This window comes from Aegilops tauschii, chromosome 7, assembly GCF_002575655.3.
Source record: "Aegilops tauschii subsp. strangulata cultivar AL8/78 chromosome 7, Aet v6.0, whole genome shotgun sequence".
Taxonomy (NCBI): Eukaryota; Viridiplantae; Streptophyta; class Magnoliopsida; order Poales; family Poaceae; genus Aegilops; species Aegilops tauschii.
This window is the reverse complement of record NC_053041.3, coordinates 506,166,329-506,174,422: the sequence shown is the minus strand read 5'-3', so window position 1 is coordinate 506,174,422 and position 8,094 is coordinate 506,166,329.

The window sequence follows — 8,094 nt, the reverse complement described above, 5'->3', positions numbered from 1 at the left end:
TACATTCTGAATAATTATATGGAAAAGAAAGGTTAAATTTGTCAATTTGTGATACTAAAATGAGGTAAATGAAGATATACTCAAGATTTAATTAGTTGGTCTTTGCTCGAAACAAATGTTTGTTGGATGGACTGGTACCGAAACTATCAAACAAATAACATTCATCGTGTATTTATAAAATGTTTAACAAGTGTTTGATAAAGTCGAACATGTGTTCGGAAAAGTGTTCAACATGAACTTGAAAATAATTTGTTGCGGCTCTGAAAAATAGTTTACATGTATCAATAAAAATTTGACGTGTATTTGTAAAAATGTCACCGCGTATTGCAGAAAGGAAACATAAGAAGAAAAGTTTAGAAAAAGGAACAAAAATTTAAAAGAAAAAACTAAAAATCAAAGCTGATAAACTAGTTGAAAAAAGAAAGGAAAGAACTCGATGATAGTTTACCGAAACTAATACCCACCATACTTATATGGAAATTTCTGAAAACCGTTCACACACAACATCCGTTGGACCGGTCCGTTCGGTCAAACGTCGTAGGGGAGAGTTGTATTTGTTGGGGAACGTAGTAATTTCAAAAAAAAATCCTACGCACACGCAAGATCATGGTGATGCATAGCAACGAGAGGGGAGAGTGTTGTCCACGTACCCTCGTAGACCGACAGCGGAAGCGTTATCACAACGCGGTTGATGTAGTCGAACGTCTTCACGATCCGACCGATCAAGTACCGAAGGCACGGCACCTCCGAGTTCTACACACGTTCAGCTTGATGACGTCCCTCGAACTCCGATCCAGCCGAGTGTTGAGGGAGAGTTTCGTCAGCACGACGGCGTGGTGACGATGATGATGTTCTACCGACGCAGGGCTTCGCCTAAGCTCCGCAATGATATTATCGAGGTGTAATTTGGTGGAGGGGGCACCGCACACGGCTAAAAGATCTCAAGGATCAATTGTTGTGTCCCTGGGGTGCCCCCCTGCCTCCGTATATAAAGGAGCAAGGGGGAGGCAGCCGGCCAAGGGGAGAGGCGCGCCAAAGGGGGGGGGGTCCTACTCCCACCGGGAGTAGGACTCCTCCTTTCCTTGTGGGAGTAGGAGAAGGGAAGGGGGAAGGAGAAAGAAGGAAGGGGGCGCCCCCTTCCCTAGTCCAATTCGGACTAGCCCATGGGGAGGGGTGCGGCCACCCTTTGGGGTCTTCCTCTCCTTTCCCGTATGGCCCATTAAGGCCCAATACGAATTCCCGTAACTCTCCGGTACTCCGAAAAATACCCGAATCATTCGGAACCTTTCCGAAGTCCGAATATAGTCGTCCAATATATCGATCTTTACGTCTCGGCCATTTCGAGACTCCTCGTCATGTCCCCGATCTCATCCGGGACTCCGAACTCCTTCGGTACATCAAAACTCAATAAAACTGTCATCGTAACGTTAAGCGTGCGGACCCTTCGGGTTCGAGAACTATGTAGACATGACCGAGACACCTCTCCGGTCAATAACCAATAGCGGGACCTGGATGCCCATATTGGCTCCCACATATTCTACGAAGATCTTTATCGGTCAGACCGCATAACAACATACGTTGTTCCCTTTGTCATCGGTATGTTACTTGCCCGAGATTCGATCGTCGGTATCTCGATACCTAGTTCAATCTCGTTACCGGCAAGTCTCTTTACTCGTTCCGTAATACATCATCCCGCAACTGACTCATTAGTCATAATGCTTGCAAGGCTTATAGTGATGTGTATTACCGAGTGGGCCCAGAGATACCTCTCTGACAATCGGAGTGACAAATCCTAATCTCGAAATACGCCAACCCAACAAGTACCTTTGGAGACACCTGTAGAGCACCTTTATAATCACCCAGTTACGTTGTGACGTTTGGTAGCACACAAAGTGTTCCTCCGGTAAACGGGAGTTGCATAATCTCATAGTCATAGGAACATGTATAAGTCATGAAGAAAGCAATAGCAACATACTAAACGATCGGGTGGTAAGCTAACGTAATGGGTCATGTCAATCACGTCATTCTCCTAATGAGGTGATCCCGTTAATCAAATGACAACTCATGTCTATGGCTAGGAAACATAACCATCTTTGATTAACGAGCTAGTCAAGTAGAGGCATACTAGTGACACTCTGTTTGTCTATGTATTCACACATGTATTATGTTTCCGGTTAATACAATTCTAGCATGAATAATAAACATTTATCATGATATAAGGAAATATATAATACTTTATTATTGCCTCTAGGGCATATTTCCTTCAGTATTAGTGTCACAATAAGTTCTAGCCTTATGTTAAGCTATGATAGGTTATTTTTATGTCTTACTTGATATTTATGTTGGGAAGGTCCATATGAGTGCTCCAAACTATTAATTCAAAATCTATAGTTTTCTATCCTAAACAATTATATGGAAAAGAAAGGTTAAATTTGTCAATTCTTGATACTAAAATGAAGGAAATGAATATATACTCAAAATTTAATTAGTTGGACTTTGCTCGAAACAAATGTCTGTTGGATGGACTGGTACTGAAACTATCAAAGAAACTACAAAAGGGCTATAGACAAGCTATTCTTATGAAACTAACCGTGTTCAAAGAAAATCAAATACTTTACGGCACATTTTTGAGACACTGAGGTGAATACAATTTTCGAAGACTTGATGTGCTTTTCGATGACATGTTTGCACTTTTTTGGCTTATTACTATAAATTCTTTCTTTGTGCAAGATGTTATAGATATTTTACATAACCATCCCTAATTACGAATATGTTGACCACTTACAAAAGTTGCTGTGAAGCAAGAAGTTTTATTGTAGCCTTCTGATAAGGATAATCAAAGCCTAATTAAATTTAACCACAACTTAGTGTAGATAAAGGAAAACACACGTGATAAAATTTCGCAATACAAATGACCCATGGGAATTTATGAGTGCAAGCAACTTGAAGAAGTGACTATTAATTTATTTGTTATGTACTTCTAACTAAACTAGGTGTCATAGATGGATGTGTGTATCGGTTGGGGTCGAGGCCATGGGTCCATCTCCTTTTCGAAACAAATATGATTTCAGTTCTGTGCAATCAATTAATTAGATTAAATCTGACTGGTGTACGGAAATAATACAAAATATGTTGGTTCTTTCACAGTATTGTAGTCTATAAAACAACATGAATACGCTATTAATCCCCGGATTAAATTAATATTATACCTTATAATTTCAATATAGATAGATAATATGGACTAGGCACATTAGACATATACAAATAAAATTTCTTACTTAACATTTGTAGTATTTGTACGTGTGATATAACGATGATGCCCACGCACCACAAACCTTGCATTCACGTTTGTGACGACCAATTTGCTAGTTGTTCCCGAATGAAGTGGTCGCTGAAATTGTAAACATGCCAAACCCTCATTTATTTTGACTGTTTCGCCCTTGATATCCCGCGAGTGCCTTTGATTGCAGTCATCAGATTAGCTAGGCTATTCCACCCATATATGTTGCAGTAGGTGTCTTGAAAAGACAACAACAACCTAATCAATAACACACAAGATAAAAATTGCATGCCAGTAGGAATGGGAGGCATCCCACCTGGATATATTTCAAATTTTGAGTTTGTTACAAAGATACACAAGGAGTAACATGGAAGTTGAGGAAATGTAAATGTAAATATTTTAAGCATGTCACAAATCACACCAACCTCCACATTCAAATCAATTGAAGATGCATAAGAGAACCTAGAAAAAAATGCATTAACCTAGAGAAAGAAAACTCAATACCACCAAACATCTCAAAAAACTAACAATGCTGCTCTGTGATCCTTCTTTCATTCGACCACTCAGTAGGGGGTGGAACAAGGTGTTCTATTTCGGATCCTTTCCTCCTCAACATCGACCACTTTATGTGTGATATCCATGCCCTCGTGCTTCCTCCTTGGGTTTTTTTTCTCTTCTTCCCACTACCACCAGCAAGTGGTGGCAATGGTTAGGGTGATTAAGGTGGGACCTGGTGAGACAGGATGACACTAATTGAAAGGAGGCCAAGAAAGAAAAACTGCTTAGTTGTAGATCTGTGGTGGAAGGTTTGCGATGAAACCCTCGCTCGCAAGTGCTCCGAAAAGCTAGATCTAGATTTACTTTCTAGATAAGAATGTCTTTTTTGTACTTTGCTGGATGTGAGGGGTTATCACTTTGCTTGCAGCATGTTTGCAAAAAAGATGGATGATTTCACACTACACGTTTCGTTTAGAACCACCGTATATAAGCAGTAAGGCAGCCTAATTAAGACTAGCACCATCCGCGCCGATGCCTAAGCACCTAAAGCGGGAGTATTTGTATGGTGTTTCCAGGGCGCCTTATCGCCTAAGCATCTAAGGCGGGACGCTTTATAAACAATGCTTAGAACTCCTTTCCTTTCCCTGAACTTCCCAATTCAATAAAATTGTTGATATCATCAATAGCATTCCTAAATCGCACCACGAGATGACGTAAAAAGAAGATGTGTCATTCTCAATTAGCATGTCCTAATCTCTTTACTAATTTCCTTTCTCCGGGTTTATTGGCACTTTTGGTAGTTTAGGTAAAACTTAAAATATTTAACTAACAAAACATAAAATATATACAGAAAAACATGTGGAGGAATCCTCTTTTGAATATGTATCTAACAGTATACTTTTCATAGCATATAAATCATATTGTGTTGTATCACATGTTAAATTTTTTGCAGAATATTAAGTTTTTTTCATGCGGTTTTAGAAAATGGTCGTAAAATTAAAGAAAATGTTTGTGACATTTATGCAATTTCCGTACATTTTAAAATATGTTCATGACATTTTAAGAAAAATGATGAAAATGTGAATAATTTTTCACGTAGTTTGTAAAAATGTTCAAAACATTTAACAAATGTCCACACATCTGAAAATACTTTAGTGATATTCTAAAGAAAATGTTCATGAAATGTAAAAAAAATGTTCGCAAAACTTTTTAAAGTTGTTCCATACAATTGAAAGAAAAATGTTCATAACACTTCAATAACGTTTCACATGTTTAAAATATGTTCATGATATTGTTAAATGTCCACCCATTTAAAAATATGCGCATGACTTTATTTTGGGAATTTTTCATGAAATGTAAAATTTATTTGCATGTTTGAAAAAAAAGATGTTCCGTACCCTTAAAGATTGTTTATGACATATGAAAATGTTTCAAATGTTCAAATATATGTTCATGACATTTTTAAAATATGTTCATTGTGTGTTTAAACAATGCTTGTCATGTATTTATAAATGTTTAACGTGCTATTGACAAATGTGCAACATGTGTATGGAAAAGTGTTCAACATGAACTTGAAAATAATTTGTTATGGATTTGAAAAAATATTTTGCATGTATTCAATAAAAAATTGACTTGTATTTGTAAAAGTGTCACTATGTATTGTAGAAAGGAAACATACGAAGAAAATGTTAGAAAAAAGAACAAAATTTTTAAAGGAAAAACTGAAAATGAAAACCGGTAAACTAGTTGAAAAACGAAGGAGAAAACTTTATGAAACTTTCCTAAAACTAATAACCACCTTACTTATATGAAAACTTTTGAAAACCATTCACATACAACATCCGTTGGACAGGCCCGTTCAGTCAAACTTGTAGGGGAGAGATGTATTGGTCTCACAATAACTTCTAGACTTATGTTTAGCTACACTAGCTTATTATGATGTCTTACTTGATATTTATGTTAGGAAGGTCCATATGATTACTCTAAACTATCTATTCAAAAGCTATAGTTTTCTATCCTGAACAATTATATGGAAAAGAACGGTTAAATTTGTCAATTCTTGGCACTAAAATGAAGGAAATGAATAAATACTCAAAATTTAATTAGTTGGACTTTGCTCAAACGAAATGTTTGATGGGTGGACTGGTACTGAAACTATCAAAGAAACTACAAAAGGGTTATAGAAAATGTATTTTCTTATGAAATTTACGGTCTTCAAAGAAAATCATTTTTTACGGCACGTTGTGGAAACAACGAGGTCAGTATAGTTTTTGAAGACTTGATGTGCTATTCGATGACATGTTTGCACCTGTTCTAGCTTATTACTATAAATATTTCTTCGTGCAAGATGTTACAGATATTTTACATAACTATCCCAAATTATAAATATGTTGACCTCTTAGAAAATTTGGTGTGAAGCAAGAGGTTCTATTGCAGTCTTCTAATGAGGATATTGAAAGTGGAACTAAGTTTTAACCACAACTTAGTGGATATAAAGGAAAATGCATGTGATAAAATTTGACAATATAATTACCCATGGGAATTTCTGAACGCAACCAATTTGTGGAAGTAACTGTTATTTTATTTGTTATGTACTTCTAACTAAACTAGGTATCACAAATGGATGTGTGTATTGGTTGGAGCCGAGGCAATGTGTCCTCCTTTTCCAAAAAAATGATTTCAGTTATGTGCAATCAATTAATGATATTAAATTAGACTGGTTTATGTAAATACTACAAGATATCTAGGTCCTTTCACAGTTTGTAGTTTTTAAAATAACATGAATAGACTACTAAACCCTGTATTAAGTTAATATTATATACCGCATAATATCAATATAGATGGATAATATGGACTAGGCACATTAGACATATACAAATAAAAATTTGTTATTTACCATTTGTAGTATTTTACGTGTGATATAGAGATGATGCCCGCGCACTAAGTACGATGCACTCACGTTTGCAACGGCCAATTTGCTAGTTGTTCTCTTATGGAAGTGGTCACTGAAATTATAAACATGCCAAACCCTCATTTTTCTGTTTTGCCCTTGATATCCCGCGTGTACCTTTGTTTTGCGCTCATCATATTAGCTAGGTTGTTCAACCCATGTATGTTTTAGTAGATGTCATGAAAAGACGACAACAACCTAATCAATAACTCACAAGATAAAAATTGCATGTCAGTGGGGAGGGGAAGCACCCCACCTGAATAAATTTCAAACTTTGAGTATGTTACAAAGATACACAAGGGGTCACATGTAACGTGAGGAAATGTAAATGTAAATATTTTCAGCATGCACTCAAATAAAACCAACCTCCACATTCAAATCAATTTTAAGATGCGCAAGAGAACCTAGAAAAAAAGGCATCAACCTGGTGAAAGAAAACTCGATACCTCCAAACAACCGTAAGTGCTGCTCGGTGATCCTTCGTTTCATTGGACCACTCAGCCGGGGGAGGAACAAGGTGTTCTCTTTCGGACCCTTTTCCTCCTCAACAGCCCCCACTTTATCTCTGACCTCCATGCCCTCCTTCTTCCTCCAAGGGTTTTTCTCTTCTTCCCACTACCACCAGCAAGTGGTGGCAATGGTTGAGATAATTGAGGTGGGACCTGATGAGAAAGGGTGACTTTAATAGAAAGGAGGACGAGAAAGAAAACTCGCATGGTTGTAGATTTGTGGTGGAAGGTTCGTGATGAAACCCTTGTACGCATGATCTCCGAGAAGCTAGGTCTAGATTTACTATCTAGATAAGAATTTCTTATTTTGTACTTTGGTATTGGTCAGGGGTTATCACTTTGGTTGCAGCGTGTTGCAAAAAAGATGAAGGATTTCATGCTACATGTTTTGTTTTGGAGCCACCGTTTATAAGCAATAAGGAGACCTATGGCGAGCACCATCCGCGCTAACGCCTAAGCGCCTAAAGCGGGCATATTTGCAAGGAGATGCGAGGGCGCCTTATATATCGCCTAAGCATCTAAGGAAGGGCGCTTTATAAACAATGTTTTAACTCCTTTCCTTTCCATGAACCTCCTAATTCAATAAAACTATTTATGTCATCAATAGCATTCCTGAATCGCACCACTAGTTGACGAGAAAATACCGATGTGTCATTCTCAATTAGCCTGTCCTAATTACTTTAGTTACTTTCTCTGGGTTTATTGGCTTTGTTCATATTTTGGTTCAAACTTAAAATATTTAACTAATAAAACGTAAACTATATATATCACAAGAACATGTGGTGGAAATCCAATTCTTAATATGAATCTAACAGTATACTTTTTATAGCATAGAAATCACATTTTGTTGTACCACA